The following is a 21,268-nucleotide window of genomic DNA, read 5'->3' as shown; positions in this document are numbered from 1 at the left end:
TTTTTTGACTCGCAGTTTGGTTCGCAGGGAAGAGGATCTACCTATCAATTAATATCCGATTAGTGACTTTTGATAACAACCTTGTTCTTTGCCGTTCTTCTCGACATTGCACCGGGTTCAATTGATCTGAATCCAAGACGTGTCAAGGCTGACCATTTCATGCAAAGTAATCACTAACTTGGTGATTTAAAAAACCGTGATTCAAACGTACGATTGTCATCTTGGTGCTGTTTCTACGCATGCCATTGACTTTTTCGTTCCATTGGTATTTATTGATACCGCTAAATGCAATTACGTATATCAGGAGCACATGACTCTTTTTAAGCTGAAAATGATTCAGAAGACATGAACAACACAGTATTTGCGCCAAGACCATAAATAGATCAAAACAACATTCAATCTCAATCCATGCACTCATGGTTGAGCGATTACAGAGCTCATATTCCGTTAAGATTAAGCAAATATTCATCAACCCAGAACCTATCTAGTATTAGACGGTGGTCTCACTTTAAGGGCCTTAAGTACCTTGGTGTGCATTCATTTCATACCTTTCTCTCAAAGAACACGTGCAATTATCTCCAATGGAAGCAGTTTTTTGGAAGGGGTGTACAAAGTCATGAAAGAGTACATAATAAATATTAAAATGGCTTTTGAGAGCACTTGTAATCCACCTTTATTCTTACTTGAGCTCCTTCATTGTTTAATTTGCTTGCGCCCCTCAAATATTCGCAGAGAAAACGAACATTTAGGCATTGATCGCAATATTCTTGATCAATTTTATGTCCAAGGGCTAATCAGAACTGCCGAATCTAATTCATTGGTGGATCAGATATCGTATGAACAAAAAGTTTCGTCTTGAACATCTGGGAATTGTACGTATTTCCAGTGGCGGCGAAGAAGTCCGACAAAAATATGCAACAATGGTATGTCCATTTGCAGTCCACGTTCAAGTTCAAAGGACATAGGCGCCACTTAGGCGCTTGACACGCTATTCTCCTGGCAATATCAAATAAGATACAAGTAAAACCGCCAAATAAGGCACAATTTTGCAATTCTTGGAATATTTGTATCTGATGGTTTATTTTGGTCTGATTAGACTTGAGCCACTTGATTGCCTTGTGTCATGAGGGACTAAAAACTATTTCATACATTCAATACAAATTCCAGTCTACCTTGCGGACCTGCTCTGTTAGCTACAACCCTTTTTTTCATTTTATACTACACCCAGACAAACATTTGATACATTTTTACAAAGAAGTAGCGTAATTGATAAAAATGCCCATTGTAATGCAACAAAAGGGGCAACTGAACAAGCACTCTCAAAAAGGTATGAAAATACACTATTTTCATTGCCGCCTGCGTCACGCCATAAAGAAAGCGTGTTTTCAAGCTACCCCAAAAATTATTATTTGCAGTCAAACCCTAATGGAGGGCTTACTGCTTACCTCAAGGGTGTCAGGCGATCCACCCCCAGGTCAGGTATCAATACATGTACCTATTCTACATGCTTTTTTAACTTTTACATTTAAAATGGTTATAATGATAAAATAACCGGCTAGAAAGTGATATCACATCAAAGACGACTAGAACTGTTTCAGTGCACATGGAAAAGCGAAGAAGGGTATCACAGACAATACATAAACAGGAGGGTACAAGAAAATGATGAAAGAAATGATGAGCTCAGGAGGTATTTCTCGTCGCTTGAACTTCGATTGGACTTGAAATTCAATTTAAAGCGTCTTTTAAATTCTCAGCCAATAACGATCTTTATTTCCTCCATAATGTGCCACTACTGAAGCAGGTTTTTGCCAATTCCATAAAAGGAGTTGCTTGACAACTTTTTAAAGGGATCTGGTCAAGTTTCAATCATTTTCAGTCTTTACTTCAATGATTACTGGGATTGGTCGATGCAGAATTGCTTAGTAATTCCTTGCTAGTAGAAGAAAAACTCTGATCAATAATAATTGGTTGTAAAGAACCCAAGATAAGAAAAATTAGAGTAGCGTTTCATCTCACATATAAAAGTGTTCCCAAAAGAGACATGTGGACGTCAGAATCGATTAACATTTGAGCTTTGCAAGGTAGGATCTTGTAAAGTAGATGGATGGTTGCAGGGCTTGAGTAAGGCGTTACTTTTCTGCAAATTACCGGTACCGTTGAAGGATCGGGTTTTCTAGCTCTCATCTTACCGTTACTTTCTTCTTTTCAAACAAGGTAAAGAGTTTTTTTTAAGGCTTCCGCCCCGATTTTCTTTGAAGTTCCATCTCAGATGCGGCTACTAAATTCACATTTTCTGTGACATATGGCATTACTAGTTGTATAGTGGAAAGCCGTAAGTTTGCCTCAAATGCAACCCTTATTATCCTCTCGTCAAACCAGTGAAATAGTTGCCTTATTTTATTATATTAACTTTTTTCAAACCAAGAAACCAAGGATGAAAATGCTTAAAAGTGGAAAACGATTAAATCCAAATCCTTAATCCTCGAACCCTTATATCTTTTACCTATGTACCCTCGTTTATTCGTCATTTGTTTCTCGGCATATCTACTAAACGCTAAAATTCGCTTAAACGTTTTTTGCAGTGTTAGCCCGTCTTTTTCCGCAAAAGTAACAGTATCGGTAACGCGTTACTTTTTCAAAAAAGTAACGGTAACACATCACTTTTTTGGTAACGGTTCAAGCTTTGAATGGCTGGGACATGAATTGGACACAATCAACTGATAATCTCTTTATGATGTACAACACAATTCAGACTCTTGGAGTTAAAATGAGTACTTTCATTGCTGCATTTAGCATTAAGCCGTTGTTTCTCTACTTTCATTTGTAGGATATTTCCTTCTCATTTAAACTTGTATATGAATGTCATGTATATTATGTATATTATGCATATTATGCATTATTATGTAAGTAAGTATGCATATGTACATTGACATCTTTTTCAAAATCGTACTTGAGACAACCATATAGTGTGTGAGTAAATTTCTTTCAGCAAAACTCACTAGGAGTTGACAAACTTGAGTAGCTCGTAATTAGAGCTCGTGTAGTTATCGACACTGCAGGTTAGGTACAGCACTAACAAAAATTGTCAACCATTTCTGAGCTTTGTTAAAATAACCTTGTATAAAAGCTGACCGTTACCAAGTTATAACAAATACCGATCAGAACCATGAAAACTTTATCCCTAAGCATTTTATATGGGAGCATGTGAGCTATGGCCGAAGCAATTTTAAGAATGAATTGGCCCGAAAAATTGAGCCCTCATTTTCAGAGAGTAGAATCCCATTGTTAAAGATTTAAATGCGTGTATGTGTATTTTACTCGAACTAAAGCATCGTCATGAGAAAACTGCACCTTGATCCCAAAGACGGACTCTATGTTCCATCTTATTGCGGCAGACATCGAACAGACGCAGTAACCGCACACATTTCTCTGTATATAATGCTAAGTTCCTACTGAATATAAAGCTGTGTAAGACTTACTCCCAACAACAACAGTATCCATATTTTTTTTAGATCTCTTTAAGTTCCACTTTGTCTTGAACTTGTTCGCGTTGAATTTGATACATGGCAACCGTGATCTGGGTTGACCACTGCATATGTGCGCAATGGTGTGTGCCTACGAAAAATGCACTCTCTGCAGAAAATGCCTCAGATTCTAGGAAGTGAATTGATAAACTACAAGATTTGCGGTTTCATTTTGCACAACCGTTTAAGGTTCTTGGTGAGGACAGTATTGGCGGCCTGCCACATGTTCGTAAAAATCCTGCCAGAGAGCCATACCAGAGGTCAATTATAGGTAGAGTTGGAAAACGCAATGGACCATTATGGGTGGGATGAAGTGTCGATTCCAGCAGAGGAGCAGGAATCAGTATTGACCGGAAATTTGTAAAACTGAAGGAACCATGGCAACTGAGTCGTCTAATGTACCCGATGGAGGCACGACATGGTTGCTCAGAGGGCGTGGGTTCGAATCCCGCCTTCGGAGAAAACCCTCCTTAAGGGAAGAGATGTGGTGTAGTTGATAGCGCAGTTTCATTATACGAGATATACGAGAGAGGTCCCCAGTTCGAATTTCCCCCCTGACCTTTCTCAGGGGAACTTTTAGCCGCTAACCCTGCCCACAGACGGAGAACCAAACTGATACGGATACGAGACTGCCTATCGGAAAAAGTACAACAACGATGCGATGGCTGACTTCGCTGGCCGGGCGAAGCTCATCCCTCTGACCACAGCACCCAAATCCAAAAAACTCAAGTTTTGGAAATTTCACCTTCCTTTGGTCACTGGACATTTTCAGGGATCACTTGCAATTTCGGTAGGATACGGTGAGACTAAAAGACGGACATCTACAGCAAACATTTCTTATCGTCCAAACCATTCACTTTATTCCTCATAAGCACTTGATACGACCACAAGATCTTGTTGAATAGATGAACTTGGCCAACTTTGAGCATAAAGCAATGCTGAGGGAACTCAGGAGAAATACCAAAAGTTATCTAGTAAACACAACATAAAGTTTGAATTTTCGGCCTGCTTTTGGTCAGCTACATAAGCTATTGACAATATAACTTTAAAACCGACCACTTTACAAGCAAATGACCTAAAATTGACCTGCCTTGAATTGAAAAGATCTTGATTCCAAATTTGGTTACTTTAATTCGAAAATTGGCTCAAACTTGCCTTGACCAAGAGTAGGCTGATTTGGCGGGAAGCTCGTTCTTAGTCCATGTTTCTAGAAGTCCGTGACTAAGCAAATGAAGAATATTTTTGGCTCAAAAGCTTTAACAAAAATATAACTAAAATGTGTTTGCATGCATTTGTAAAATGTTTGGCATGACTCAAAGTCATGCTTTAAGGGGAATACTTACACACAGCGGACGCATCCATAGGGTTCAAAAAGTTTGGATACATTGAGCATGCGTATAATCTAGTTTAAGTTTAAAAACATATCATTTTCATTACATTGAGCAAGAAACATTGCTACTTGAAATTATTTCAACAAAGTACAGGATAAAGAAGTCTGCAAGCATTATTGTGACAAACAAAAAAATGGAGCTTAGGTTCAGGATGCCAAAACATGAGGGGTTTGTGCCAGTTCCAGACAAGACTCAAAATTTCATAGGAAACTTCCGGTGCTCATTTATATGGGAAATTTAGTTGCAAATTATGGGATTTTAATCAAATAGCCATTTAAAAAAGACTTGCGTTTTATCATACACCTTTTCCTTACACCTAGAGCCCGAGAAAGAAGGGAAGCGGACTTCGTCGTTCGAACTAGCCTGGATTCCCGAGGACTTGAGGTGCTCTCAAAACGCACATTAAGCCTCTACGGTCACAAGAATTGATCCTAAATCCTGGGTTGGGACAAAGCTCATGGATGCTTTTCAAGACGTACAGTATCAGATACCTTTCGTACACTCTTTGAAAAGCTTTACCCACCTTCAACTGGATATGCTCATCGAACTTTCCATTATTTTGGAGGACTACACCTATATCTTTCATAGATGAGACCTGCTCAATAATCTGCTCCTTTGGTCAGGGATGGTCAGGGATTTCGGATGATATCTATCTAAATGAGTTTCGAGCGAGATAACTGGGCTAGACGTCAAAAAGAGTTGCCTTGGGTCCGACGGAAAAGGCTATATAGTCTTGGAGTTCGATTTGCCGTTGATACCTTTTTCATTTCTTTACCTAGTACTGTTAGATCCTTGAAATATGTATCATCATTCAGGCGAGATGAAATGCCACTCCTCACACTGAATGCTGTTTGAGTACCTGAATTTGGGCACAGGTGCAATTTCCTTCAACGAGAGAGGTCCCCGGCTTGATTTTCCTCCCTGAACTTTCTTAACAAAATTTTCAGATCCTAACCTCACCCATAGACAAAGAACCAATCTGATACCCGACAATGGTACTGCCTATCAGAAAGATTAGGCAATGTGATGGACGACTTAACTTGCTCACCTCTCCAACCGACCGTTGCACCCACAAAATGTGAACATGCCAGTAAAAATCCGTGGACTTGTGACCTTGTTACGTTGTAGGCTATTTGTTATTTTGATTGTCGATGTAAATGTTCAATTCTTATGACTGGAAGGGTAAAATTAACTGAAGCCCTCACAGACCATCAAATGATAATGCAGTGAAATTTTAATTTGCTTGAGCGAATTAAATAGTTCTGTTTGCAGCTTTGGTTGCTTTCAAAGTCATTCTCACTACCCTGGTCTTTAATTTGCTATTGCTCAGATTATTTCAATTTTGAAGCGAATTAGCGATTTTAGCTCATCTTTTGGTTATGGGGACGTTTAGGCAAGCTCTGGCAGGTTCGTTTGTTTGCTGGTACCATTGTCAGTGATGCAAATTTGGGACTTCAAACATGTTCTTGAGAAGCTGACCCTTCTTTCACATTGCTATATGAGGAAAGGTCAGTTACGTTAAAACCAGTTTGAAAACGCCAATTTTGCAACACCAGCATTGGCAGGCAAGTTTGTTTGCTGGTACAGACGCTTGCCTAAATGTCTGAATAGGCATTTTTGCACGATTTGACCACCTTTTATTTGTATTTCAGGATGAAGAGCAATTTTGTCCTTAGATTGAACTGCTTTTATGCATATTTCTGTGCCAAAAACGAAGCTTTTGAAAGTATATTTTGGCCGACTCTTTTGGTCATTCGAAAAATGTCATTGGAGTTTGCGGAAATTGTTATTCACTATTAAGGTGGAAAGAGAGACCAACGTAACAGAAAGGTGACAATCAGGCTTGCCAAGATGGATTACGCCAACTCTTTGGTTGAATTCAACTCAATTTGCCAGTGTGGTTGGTGTTCAGAATGATGAATTAGTGCCATTTGGAAACCCGCCCATAGCCAAGCCATTATCATACTAAGGTGGTGGATTGGAACAATGACCACCTAACATTTCCAATTCAGTCCATTAAGCAGTGGCTCCCAAATAGATTCATCGAGAAAGCAAGCCAAATCATATCAAACTTTTGGCTAAGCAAATGCATGACACCAATTGCTTAGGTTGGATTCGAGAGACACTTTACCCTAAATTCGACATCCAGCATTGATTCTCTGTTCTTTAACTACTTATGATATCTATCCAAAAGAGAGCACCTTCTGTGGCCTTTTTGTCGTTCACACTCTCCATCTAAACAGGGCTGCCAAAATGTCTCTCTGGATCACTAATTTCTTAGTCAGTAGGATTGAATTCCCCCAACTTTTATTCATTTGATTATGTTGTGGGTGGTCGAAAAAACAATTAAAAACACAATTAGTAAATAATTGTACAAATCAACCTTTTTAAGAATCCAGCTCAATGTCTGATGGATCCCCAAGATATCCATCTTTTGCTCAGATTTTCAAACTTTATCAACGATCTAGTTAGAGCCCGCGATTGCGGATCTCAAGCTCGGCTTGCCCTTCGGTTGATATATTAAGCTCATGAAGGAGCAAATCATCTGCTTCCCCAATGATTTGTGTTTTAACTACGCCCTGCCGAATGAACACAACCCGTCAATGATCCATCCATGCCCGGAAATATTGGCAATAGACAACTCGAATGCCCGAAGAACTCGAGACTAACGCCAACTAACTCACTCCATGCCAAAAGACCATCAGAGCTTGTCTTCGCTTACATACTCGCACATTGGCCCATGAACCAACCTCGTCGTTTGTACTTCTCAAATGAGCCCGACTGACTGACTGACTAACTGAGTGAGTGAGTGAGTGAGTGTGTGTGAGTGCGTTTTGAGCGCTGACTCCCAATGAACCCAGAAGCATTGGGTCGGTGTTCAAGCCTCGATTCTGCGTCAGGCATCGGTATTCAGTCTCGATCCGACCCTGGTTGTGTTCACTGTTTCATCGCGGTTTGCCACTCGCCCATCATTCAGCATCCATTTCGCTATAGACAGTGAGAAACTCGCGAGATTTGTATCTCGACGAATGGAGTAGGAATAAAACAGACTCCTCGATCCCAGCCGCTTAAAAGCCAAGGGTGTGTGATTAACTCTTTCAGAGAGTGATACTAAAAATGTGAATGTACATGTTCAACGTTCGACATCTCTCTCCGCCCTAAAAAAGTCCCATTTTCGGAAGATCCCGTGACTTTTGGCGTGTGAATGGAATCATCTCCTCGAGTTTTGGACAAGATCGAGAGGATTGAGGCTTTGGAGGGAGGCCCTGAAGGTTTGGGAGAATGCTCATTTGAATAGCGCTTATCTTCTTCCCCCATGAATCCATGAATCCATGAATCCAGGCAGGATCTGAAGAACGGTTAATGATGATATTGAGATCGTGAGAAATGTATCATCGTTCTTGGAAAAGTGAGAGCCGTGAAGACTCGGTCTGAAAGATTCCGATCGAGACAACCACCACCAATTCATAAAACACAGAATCGAATCAAGGTAAGATCCAAAATCCAACTGAGAATGATCTCCAGAAAGACGGGATACTCCACATTTATGTTATGTTCGTATTACACTCGTACAGTTCTTATTTCTTATCAAGAGCAGCATTTTTAGTGTTGAGTCGTGCAAAAACACACGGGAGAACGAGGCAGGGGGTTTTCAAGGTGGTTATAAACTGGATTATCAGGTTTAAGTGATCTTGTCATGGGATTGGAAGAAAGTTTACCAAAGGTGGTGCTTATTCAAACTTGGTCTTTTTTGTCTTGTTGTATACGTACATAAACGGAATGCTGGTATCATCTTCAAGCGAATTGTGTTTTAATGACACGCTCACCTATCTTGCATTATTGAGTGAGCTCTACGACCCTTGTTTCTTACCATTTACGAGCGATAAAAGCCATTTTCATGCACGGTTAATGCGAGCTCAAAGCATCACCTTGCTCTGTCTGGCAATTCAGCCGATTCTCTGGCTGTTTTAGAGCCCTCTGTTTCATCGCAACGAATTAAGAGAGTGTAATTAACAATGAAAATCGACTCTTCCGACCAATTTCTAGCGGAGAAAAATTCGAAGAAGACGAAGGTTATTCTGAAAAACCTAAAGTAAATTTGTGGACGTGTCAAGAATTCCTCAATTGACCTATTTGGCTATTGGATATTGATAATAGGCTGTTACTGAAGGGACTTCAAGATGCTTGAAATTAGTATAACTAGCGTTCCAAAATTTCAGACTTGTGCGTACGAGGATGTTTGCCCTAAATGTAAAATACCCACATACCCCGTATAGCGGGTCCACAACATTCCTAAAATTTGAGTCCCTTCCGCTAATTGTAAGAGAAGTTTTTTGTCGTACTTTTTCTAAAATAGATTCAAATCAGACATCCTATTGACCAGGCCCGGACTCTTTCAGCCTTGAGTAAAGATACATCATGGCCAGGCCATATTTTGGGGCATAAATTGTCTGAATCTAAAAGCTGATCCCGAACAAGTTCTGACTGTATGATGTGCGTTGTGCTCCAATTCGTTAAAGAGGCAGAAATAAACCAGTTGGTTGGAGAAAGGTATGCGCTAGGCATTTCAAAGAATTGGTCTTGTTGGAGAGGTTGAGTGATTGTCAGAAGTTTATTCCCCGTGAATTGTTGTATTTGGTTAGTAGGAGGTGCCATTGCTTTTGATTCTTTGATTTCGAGTTTTAGTATGATTGAACGGAATGTGTCATCTGTTGAATCAAGAGGATTAGACGTCAATTGAACGATTGTGTTGTGAAGGGAAAAGATTTAGCTCCAGTCTGGGCTTTACGATGACTAACAGCTGATACAGTTGATAACCAGTGATCAAAAGGGCAAATGTCAACTGGGCTTAAGTATGCTCAAGGTTTCCAAAATATGTTTAGCTTCAAGGGCTTTTGCATCCAACTCCTCGAATTCTTCGCCCTGTTTACATCAGACAATGGATCATGTAAATCCATATCTCTATCTAGTTTGGCTTTTTTGCGCCCAACGCTAACAAGGCGTGACCCCCTTTATTCAGAGAGATGAACCCACCGGAACATTAAGCAATCCTTTTGAGCTCCAGGTCAAGTTGTATTCGCGATCTATTTTATAAAGCTGCCACTTTGATCCTATCCCTGTTCGTCTCACGCCAATTCCAAAACACTGGCCATAAAACCTGGATGGCTTGAATGGTAAATTTGATATCGCGTCTCAGATGGGCCATTGCACTGTGTGTGTAGAAAGATTGAAATCTTAATCCCAGGGTGGTGAAGTGGGATTAAGTCCTCCTTGGAGATTACGAAAAAAAGGCTATTATTTGCTCAAGATTGCATGCAATCCGTCTTGCCCTCATGCCGAACCAATTCAATATGGGCCATAAAACGCCTCCACGACATTACTACAAATTCTTCAAGGCTCCAAATTTGAGACAAAGTCCATGTCTGATTCTGACCAGGGGGCAGGCAGCATTCCTGTCATCTTCCAAGAACCTCATGTCACAAGTCGGATGAGCAAAGTTCAATTTTCAGGTTCAGAACACAACAAGAAGCCATCGGAAGAAAAGCCGAGAACGTTCAAAAATGTGCAAGGTGTTATGAACGATGCATTGTCAATATGAAAAAGTGTTAGTGGTTAACAAAGCCACTTAAGACTTGCGCAGAAGTGCACTTAAAAAAATCCGCGTCTACTGTTCAAGCAATGTCAGTCAAAAGGATATAAAGACAATCACAATTGGGTGTGCGTTTTTGGTTTGATCGCTCGGAAGCTTACTTTGGACACGTCTACTGGATCCGGCTTACGGATGTTAGGGCCAGTGATTGGATGAAGCTTAGACGACCTCCATCTCCATCCAACGATCTTCCGACGGTTGACCGAGCACGAGACTTTTCTTTGCGATAAGAAGGGTTGGAATGCGGACAAATATGTAGTATTTGATGAACCTCGATGTCTTTAAGAGGACAATTGGTCCCATCCTGGTCAGTCTAATTAGCGTCCATCTTCCGCTTTTCCCATACTTAACTGTGGTTTATTGCTAGAGATCTCTCCACATGGCACCCTTTGAGCACGGTTGGTAGTGGTTCAACGATAAACAGCATGTTCAAGGTTTTGAGTTGTCCGGTTTTTTAGATGTTTTAGATCAATATCTCGCCCTCAGAAATGTTAAAGGGATCATGAAGAAGACGGAATGCTTTACAAGGGTAATTGAAATTAACCCTCTATTCAAGCTCAGGCCAGTTCAATACCGTTTTTCCCCTCAAAGATCAAATCCAATGCACGTGTTCAAATACATGTGTAACATCGTGGTTGAAAAAAACGTGAACGCCACTTCGGGTCAAGGTGCTCCCAATCTACAATCTTCATGATGAGGCTCAAGAACGTACGATTTCAAAAGGCGAAAGAGAAAGAGTTTGCTTCGTTGGTTGGTTGGTTGGTTGGTTGGTTGGCTGCTAGACTGGTTGGTTGGTTGGTTGGTTGATGGTTCATCAACGGGGAATTTGGGCTCACGCTTGTGAATGGATTCAACCACCGCGAAGAACAAGATTAAGTTTTCATTCGCCTTACCTCCAAACGGACACAGACACCTACTGAGAGCACCAATAACCAACCGGGGGTCGACTCGAGAGAGGCCAAAGCGATCGCGATATTTCAAATCCAAGTCCTCATAAAAGGCCCCTCTTTATTAACAATGCTACCTCTTGGCGAGGACTTCGAGACGATTGTAAACAAATCTCTTGACCACAGGCCTGGATTTTCTTTTCCCACTTTGTACTTGGTATTCTAAGTAGTAGTAACTAATGACGAAGGAATGAGGATATTCAAAACATCTCTCGAGCCTCGCCAAATCGATCGTGTCAGGTCTTCGATGCTAACAAATGATTCCAGGTTAGAGCCCACCTCAAAATGGGGGCAATTATCAAGAATGAGTAGGCCAGATCATTGGTTCGAGGAAAATCGTTCGGATATTTCATATCGAGTTCCTTTTTTTGTTTGCCCTTTGGAATGCGCTTTGTTCGTCCTGATGTCCATCCAGATTTGATTGGCCATCCTGCACATTCAACAGACAGATCCTGACATTCCAAGACTTTGGTCACCATTGCCATAGCTTGCCAATATTCTTTCGGCCTGGGACCAATTAAGTGCCTCATTGTTACTGGAAAAAAAACCCTGTTAAATACTGGGTGGGGTCCCGCAAGGCTTTCCCCTCGACCCCTGAAAATATTCCCCGGGCTTCAAAAGCACTACGAGCCGCTCGCAACAAACACATAGATGGATGACCTGGTTGCGTGGGGATATTAATGACTTCAAATGGATCTAGCCTACCTTTGGATAGAAGGAGCTTCTTGATGTACTCCCAACTCACAAGTACCTACCTGGGATATACGTATGGAGTATGGAGTGCAAAGCGGGCATAGGAGCGCTTGCTCGGCTTTGATTTATGACTCGTGCTATTCATGTCCGAAGATGAGACTTCCTTCTCATCTCCGAGGACTTCAATCTTCGGCAGAGTTACACAGACTCAAGATGCAAAAGTCTGGTTTGAACTTGTTGCCAAATTCTAGTCTGAGGTAGAAGAGGGAAAAAATGGATCTTGGCACTTACCAATGATCTCACTATCCATTTTTCTTCTTTTTCTCAAAGGAATATCGCGATAGAGGAAGAGGGATGCCAGTGCATTATCTCAAGTCAAAGTGAAATTCGCTCCAACTGACCTTTCCAAAGATGACAGGGTATCAATTAATCATGCATTCACCGACAAATCTCTCTTAATGTTCATTTTGCAAGATCACATGAGTTTCTTCATGTCGACAGGTCCGGCTCTGTTCTCGATTTCGAAGCCTTCAACCCTAAACCCGTTACATAAAAACTTAAAAGGAGGTGACCAGATTGGGTACAGTACTTAATCTGACTATATAGGGATCTGATTATGGCCTCGAATACGTAAGCCAATGAGAACTTGAAAGTCTAGATGTTTCTTTGGAAAGGCAATGCCTGCTCTCAGCTTCACCGGGATTGTTCTTCTTGGCTCGAAAAATAAGAGTGCATATAAATTGAGTCATCATGGCATGGGTGATATCCAAGTCCCTGTCTCTCCTATCCAAGCACATGTGATTCATGCTCATGATTTCAAATTAGAGTATCCATCCGACACTTTGAAGTGGAAGCGCAAGGCTTTTTGGCCACTCCAGAATGGCTTAAGTCATTGCATTTGATGACGATAATGGCGGGTCTTGCACATTTTGATGGTGTTGAATACGAAGATAGAGCTAGAAAGAAAGAGAGAGAGAGAGAGAGAGAGAGAGAGAGAGACGATGCGATGCGATGCGTTTAATCCCTGAAACGAGACCAAAGAATAAGACTTGATACTCTTCGTCGACATTTGGAGCACATCGGGATGGACTAAAAGCCTTGCAATTACCTCTAAAGAACTCCCGGTGGAGCTGATTAATGGTTTCACACATTTGCCATTTTGCCATGATCGCAATCTATCCCCGAATATGGAAGAAGTTGTTGTTGTTGTGTACATGCTGAAGACTCCCAAAAGAGTTGACAAAAAGCTTTCGTGTAATGACCGAGACATGGGCATGTGTGTAAGAAGTTGCTGGCGGATATTGAAGATTAAAGGGTCTTGATGGCTCAATACTTAAAAAAAGAGAGGGTTTTTTTCTTCTTACCCATTAGGGACAAGCGATGCCACTGTAAGCGTAGAAGTTCATTTATCATGGTTCGACTCTGGGAGAATTCCATCATCTGTTGTCGTTCAAGTCTCGATCCGTGCGTGGTTGGGACTGAAGGCATAATGTGCCGACTGGCTATTTCTCAACAGTTTTTGCTAATTGAAAGTCGAGAGAAGTTCACATTAAATTTGAAAATGGCGCCCAAGATGCCGAACATTTACAGGTTCAGTGTCCAGGATTTATAGATTATCATCGCACGCACACGACATCGAACGCAGAGACGGTAATGCCCGACATCATTCACAGTAGCCCCGGTTTGCTCTCTCTGTCTTTCTGTTCGAGATTCACTTTAAAGCCTCTAATTGAAATGGGCAGAGATGAAGGAGAGTGCTCTTGCATGGTAATTAAAGGATAAAAAAGCTTGTTCGAAGACCTGTAATTTCCAGATTACCTCGATTTATGGACTTCGCCTGAACTTTATCCGAGTGAGTTTCGCAAAATATTGCAAATTGCATCCATTAGTGTACCGATTCTGTGAGCAAGAGGAATGGCCCTTTTTTTTGGCCCGTTGACCCTAGCAGCTATTTGAAGACAAGGCCATTAGGTTCTATTTTCAACCCATCTAATCCTGGGTTAATTACATCCAATCTAAATGGGACAATTAAGCCCCTCTCGGTTCTCCTCGCCTTGTCAGGCACTTGACGCGTCCATTCTCGGGGAATCCATCTAGCTAAACTCTTGATATCTATGAACGGCCCCGTGGTCAACTGTCAGCTGCTTCCGCCACAGTCATTAGGGTTATCTTGCAAATCAACTCAGCCAGTTTTGTGTTTCTGTGGATTTAGTCCAATGCTGGGCCTTCTTGAAGGTTTATTTGCATACCAATTACAATCCCAAATTGCCCACGAATTCCAAGCATTCCCAAACTCCGTTAGAGAAGAGCGTTGGAATTTGACAAATCCTCAGATTCCCGAGTGACATTTTAGTTCCCAAAACATTTATGGAAGCAGGCTCATTTGGGCATTTTTCCCTGGCCAATGAAGTATTTGACATTCAAATGAAGACAAGAGAGTGGTTCTAGACAGGTTTCAAGTGTGATCGTGTTCAAGGTTGGGGCTCATCCGAATGTTTTGCTGCCAGGCAGGCACCTTGTTCTTGATTGTGTGGTATTGATTCATTAAGATAGGATTTATTTGCCGTTCCCTCCACCTCTACCACAACCTCTCGGGAAAGAAAGATGCTGGGAATTCCTTTGGACTGTTATACACTGGGAGAGGAAAGAGCGAAGAGGTCAGAGATTTATTTTGACTTCCGAGACACCTCTTCTCTTGTGAATATATCGCCATCATCATTCAAGTCATGAATCTCGCTACAACAACGAGCTTGTCAGTCCACCTTGGGGGCCAATGTCATGTGAGCAAAATTTACAATCTGGTGCCAATTTTTCCACACAAAGCTTTTTTTGCGACAAGATGTCGAGGACCTGACAAATTTATTAGCACTTGAGCCTCATAATGTTTGGTGTGAACGATCTGCAGGGTCTCACCGTTATTGATTCAAGATCAAGACGATCCTCCATTAAAATTAGGAGCTCTTCAAGGTCTCATGCTTGAGCCCCGATAATGATGACTTTTGACTGGTGGTTTTAGCGTCAATGTCGAGGTTTTGGGGGATAGCTTCGAACTAATTAAAACCATCACGAAACCCTACTAAACCCAGCAGTCTAAGCACAAGATAATTGCACGTAATGAAAGTGCTTGCAGACGCTAAAGGTAATATGCTAATGCCAACCAGTTTTGAGTAGAAAACTGACAGCCACTGACGAAAACAAAGCCAGGAAGCGACCAATTCGTGCTGTAAAACCGATTGCTCTTCATCATTCCCACCTCATCAGCCCTCGTCAACAAATTTAAAGGCCTTGGTGGAGCTTCTTCTTATTCATTCATGTCCATCCTTGATAGAACCGAGAATGATGTGATTTTCGGCAGTGGACGTCATGCACTTTGCATCATAAAAGGCAATCTTCATAAAAATCAAGCCTCAAACTCGAAGTCTTTGGATTGAGATCTAGTTAATTACTCAGGGTCACTTGTTTATAGGTAGTCAGGATATGCATAAAATGTGTCAGGCCTTCCGATTATCCTCGCCTTGTCCATGGATGATTGGTCAAAAGTGTTCATAACTTCTGAAAGGGAATAATGCTTGGCCGAATCATATCGAGTAAATGAGCTTTCAACTTGGACCAGACATAGACAAGTGAGCTCATTACGAGTCCTAATTGCCAAGAAATGAAAGGTTGCATTTTTCTAACAACTGTGAGAAATGTCTTATCCAGAGTCTCCGATTTGAAGCGAGTTGTTAAGTCCAAACCAGAATCCTCGTAATGGTGCCTCTCAAGCCCAAGAATGACGTGCTGTGTACTCTTTAATTGACCCCGCATGGTCAAGGATGCCCGAGATCATTTGCTCTTACACAACTTGGCTTCCTTTTCAGGTATGTTTTAGGATCCGATTTTGAACTTTGGAGATCTTTGTTTTGAAGACGTGAGAATAACTCAAAGAGGGAAAGAGAGATCTCTTGATGTAAGTGACAAGGTCCTAACCCTGAATAAAATGGCTGTTAAAGCGAGACCAATCCAAGATGAGGCAAAACCATTTCACGGTGTATTTCATGGGTTTCACATCTTTGACAGGAAGAATAACCCCTTCAAAGATCGAGAAAAAGCCCAAGTGAAGGGAGGATCTTTTTCATTCTTTTGGAGAAAAGCTTTGTGAATAGATCAATTTGGGGAAATGAAACGGAAGGATATCAATTAGAATTTGGTTGGATATCTCCTTAGATAAAGCAATTGTCGAGCCAACAACTTCCTCGTCAAACCCCCATCTAACGTACTCTTGTAAGAAGACATGCATTAGGTACATCCGGCTGTCATAAATATTCTCAAGATCAAATTTGGTTTCCAGGATTTGGTTATTGAGATTGTCTTCACACAGTGAGCTTTGTATCATTGCTAATTGAATTTTTGTTGTTTATGGCTTGTTGAGTCTAATTTTACTAATAGCTTGAAAAAGTACGAAGTCAATTCTTGGAATAGCTAGAAAATCCTGAAAAGAACTGGATAAGATTAAATGCTAATGGACTTTTTACTTTCCTTTTAGTTTAACTAAGAAAGCCAATGAAGGTCGTTTGTCAAAAGGCAAAATCGATTAAAACATTTTCTTTAATCTTTCTCTTAAAGAGAGAGCCAGCTATTTAGGCCTTCATTAACGTCATCATTAACTATCACATTATAGAAGGTGACTAAGCAAAAAGAATCCCAAAGTTACTATGGAGAATATGATGATATCCCATTCAACATTCGTCACATTTCACAAAAATCGAGCCTATCCAAAAAGTCAAAAACCATAGCAATTGGTTTTGGCGCCAAGCTCAAGTTGCGCGATGACCCACTTCCAATTGAGCCCGGCTCCAATATGCATCCAAATCCATCGAGGACAAGGAATGAGTCGACATGGACCTCAGCGTAACGGAAGCCAAGGTCCAACCTTGAATTGGCTTACTTGATCTCGTGTGATCTGCAACCAGATTAAATTTGTCAAAATAGGTCTCCCGAAACCAGATACCTTGAACACTCTCTCCGTCCTATCACGTGCCTTCTTTCCGGAGTGTTCGACGTTCGTGATCGAAATACACTGAGATTAGTCCTCAATTCGTTTCCACGTGGTCCCACTACTTATGTACTCGAATGTGGGTTTACGATTTTCGGAAGATCGCAGGCCGCTGATATGTCAACGCGAGTTTTCGAAGCAATTTGTTTCCTCGGATTGCCAGATTGTTCTTATGACTATTCAAGGGCCAGAGAAGTGCCATAAAATCTTCGGAGCTCCCGTCGTCTCACTGGAGATGGATGATTTGCCAGTTTCGAGAGTCGAGTCCCCGGTCTGATCCGGCCCAAGTGTGCTTAGTCCGTATGTAATCTCACGTTTTGGCGGGCAAAACAAACGTGAATGTCGCCGCTAATTGAATTTACAATCCTGGGGGACGAACAACGACTGACTGCCCCACCAAGTTTCAATTGAGACATTAATTTAGGCGCCCTTTAAAAATCCGTCTTCGGCTATCGCTCGGGATCCAGGGTTTTTATCTTTGTCGGGATGAGGACGTTCAGCTCCAAATTGGGTGTGGACAGAAGTCGCATACACTGTACAAAGACTGCCTTTGTCCCGTAATTGTCTGAAGATAAGAGATAGCTCTCTCTCTCTCTCCGCTACTGTAACAACTTGTCAAGATGAATCTCATTTCGGGGAGGGACCCTGAAAACTCATTTTGAAATAATCCGACCAAAGTGCGTCGTGCTCTCAAACTGAATGAAGCCCTCTCCCGAATAACGGCCTAAACGTGAATCAACGCCGGCTATCCGATCAAAAAAAAAAATGTGTTGAGATCCCATTTTCCAATCGTGCTTTTAGACTTGGAGATGATTGCATAAAAGACCCATAAATGACTTACCTATGAGGGAAAGAAGTGAAGATCCTCTATTCTTGGCCCCATATATGTACTCTATAAGTGTCAGACGTACGTACGGTTTTTCAATTATGGTACCTTAACCAACAGCTTCCTAATACCTTCCAATGGTTCTCCCCATACTTTTGCAACCCCATGCATGCGCTTCCACCACTGAGTTTGGTTGTAATGCCTATTTCTTTGCAATAACTAAAAGACGAGATAATCAATTTTAGCGTCGGAGAGAATCGAAAGGAACTTAAAGTAGACGCGCAATGCCTTACTCGTGCTATAAAGATTTGGTTTCCTGCCATGACTCATAATGTTGAGAGGTCTTATGCCATTTCCGAATATTTATGATGTGCACCAGTGTGGCATAATGGGATATTGATAGGTCCTTTGCGGTGATCTCTGAGCACGAACTTGACTTCTCCCCAGCTAATTTCGTCACCCTTGTCGTTTGTGGCGCGTCAGGCGAGTCCTAGCGGAGTTTAGTGTTGATCTACCATTTAACCAGTTCGGAATGCACTTTTTTACTGATCGGTCCCGATGGGTGAAAGGTATTGGGGTGTCGATCCCTCAAAGATTAGTGGTAACATCTTGTTGAGACTCATAATTCATCAAATATTCACGGATGTCTTGTCCGCAAATTTATCACCCGTCCCCCTTGTTCTCTCTTTTTCCTGTCGATAGCGCGGCGAGTTCGTTCAGCCATGGGGTGAATCACTCTCGTCATGTCATGCCTTTGTTTTTTTACCATTTTATTTTCGAGTCACGAAACAAGCATTTTCCAGCATCCATAACTAAGATGCCTAGAGTACAAAGTGCAAATACAAACAAATCCGAATCGCTTTCAAAACGCGTACTGGCCCTGGCTTAGCTTCTATCAAGACAATGGGGCTCCCAAAAGATGGACTTGATCATCCGGGGTCATAAAATATCTGGATTAATGGATCTGTCTTGCACCCGGCAATCTGCCCCTTCCCAGCTACCACTGTCTGGGATTACAGGTAATCTTGTTCAATTGTGTTGTAGGGCATGAGCCTTGTCACTCATTCCAGATCCCAAGGTTGATGCGTCTCTCCCAATCCCCTTGAACACGATTTCATGGAAATGACGCCCTAATGAGGTCTTATTTAGAGTCACTTCATTCTTGCTCACTGTCAAAGACCCTTGACATGCCTCAATTTCGATCTGAATAAAACTTGGTCTTCATGCTCCTCCGTGAGGCCCAACTGGCTTCATACAATCCTGACTAAGTATATATGACTACGGATATCCTCGGATTGACTGCCTCTCAGTCCGAGTTGATCCTAACCGGATTGGAAGTCATGTCAGGAACTGTAATGTGCCCAAGAGCAAGCAAGAGTGAATGGCCCAATAAAACAAGGGTTCGTGCCACTCTTTGTGCTGAAAATTGAGCATTCTCACGAGTGTCTCTGACGGCTGACGAGAATTGGTGTCCATGAACTTCGGGGTTGAAACGGCATAACAACCAGTAATGTGTACATTAGAGCCATAGCACACGGTCCAGACATATTGTATGCAACTAAGGCTCTTGGGTCAGAGGGAAAAGTTCAAGGCGCCCAAGTACGACTTCTACTCCCGTCTCCATTCTGATTTGTATTCAGGAGTTTGGTCGGTCACACTTGAATGAAATATCTTTCAGTTGGATTCCATTGTGACTGATGATCAACGAGATATTCCGGTACAGCTCAATGGTAGGACCCCCTCCTTTTGCTTTTGATAATGGTTGCTTGTACACGCTTAAGATCAAAACAAGTCCATTTGACCATTAAAGGGGTGATCCAACGAGAAATTCCCCCCAAAAGATCCCAGTTTGCCGTGATAGTTCTAGTAGTTTTTTTGCATATGTTTTATTCAACTCATTCCCAAAAGCATCTGGCATGCGTTGCAATGGAGAGAGTGAGAGTTCGAATGGTCTTTGTAAAATCATAGAGATACAAAGGCGGTGAGTAAATCTCATTTAAGTCATGCCAATTGTGGTTTTATGGCGGCATCCTCGCCACATCGACATGAGGCAAATGCACTCCTCGAATAAATATAACAATAAAATGTTCGCAATCAACGTCACTTTGGGTGTCCCCCAGTCTTTTTGTTGTGAGAGGAACTTGTGCATCTCCATAATGTTTTTAATAAACAATGGACCATCTAGCCATCTTGCCATCTCTCATTGGAGGTACATTACAAGAGATTTGTCTTCAAGATATTTTCTAAGCAAACAACATTCAGACTTGGGCTTTGGCCACCATGATCAGGCAATTATGATTTATGAGGAAGCGTGACTCCCAGTTTTGCGTTGAAAGACGAAAAACAAATTCAAATATTGACAGACCTCTGTTTTTAATGGGGAAGAGATGGCGTCGACCGTGTGAGTCCTTGGCTTAACTAAACGACTCTAGAATGTCACTTTTTGGACTGAAAATGGAGGAACTTGGCAGATCCCAAAGTTAAGGTCCCAAATATGCGGTGATTAGAATTTCTTACCTTTTTTATTGCCTCCTGATCCGTCTGTTTTTCCACCTCGACATTCTTGAGCGGATTCCTTTTCCTTAACGTCTCAAAGCGGCTCTTTTTACCCCGGTTTTTAAATTCAGCTACACAGAATTAAGGCGCCATGATATCCTGTGGGAAATAAGATTCCATTTATCCACTATTCTCCAGCCAATTCTAAGCTCGGGAAAAAATGCTTGGCACTTGACTCCTTCTTGTCGAGCATGTCCCTGTTAAAAATGGTTTGAATCAAACCCATCAAACCACAAGTGTGGCAAAGATCTTTTTTGGAAAATAAGATTGTATCCGGAGGGAAGGAAGTGCTTTTTGCTTTGGGTGAATTGTTGAAAAAAAAACTAGAATATCTGTCTTTGAGACGTGATCTTAGCTTTGGAAGCTGAAAGTTTGAGGACCAATGATGAAGAAGTCATGGTGGACCAGACAGCTCAAAAATGTGAATTGAGCTTGTTCACAATTGAATAAAATCTTTTGAATGGTTGAAAGGTGTCTGAAAGGTTTTTTCCCTCTTTATCTCGTACTCTTTTAAGCGCGTCTAGAATGTGTATCATAACGCTAAAGTTCAAGGTCAAAAAGTAATCTTTGGAAGCAAACTCTTATCATCAGATTAGTGAGCAAGCAGCCAAACGAGAGAAAATGGTCATAATTTGATGCAAAATTT

General features: G+C 41.5%; 1 protein-coding gene across 3 annotated transcripts in view; it reads left to right on the top strand.

Annotated features, from left to right (window-relative positions):
* Positions 1-7,834: 7,834 nt before the first annotated feature.
* The window catches only part of LOC131878695 (death-associated protein kinase 1-like), a 61,296-nt gene continuing 47,862 nt past the window's right edge, over positions 7,835-21,268 (top strand). The window contains exon 1 of one of the 3 annotated variants that reach the window (XM_059224774.1): positions 7,835-8,405. The gene's annotated coding sequence lies outside the window, so the exon portion shown is untranslated. The remainder of the gene's footprint in view (positions 8,406-21,268) is intronic. The other 2 variants (XM_059224772.1, XM_059224773.1) reach the window with 2 other exon arrangements.

Source organism: Tigriopus californicus, chromosome 4 (genome assembly GCF_007210705.1).
Source record: "Tigriopus californicus strain San Diego chromosome 4, Tcal_SD_v2.1, whole genome shotgun sequence".
In the NCBI taxonomy this organism is placed as follows: domain Eukaryota; kingdom Metazoa; phylum Arthropoda; class Copepoda; order Harpacticoida; family Harpacticidae; genus Tigriopus; species Tigriopus californicus.
The sequence above is the reverse complement of the archived record's forward strand: the minus strand, read 5'-3'. Positions and strand labels throughout refer to the sequence as shown.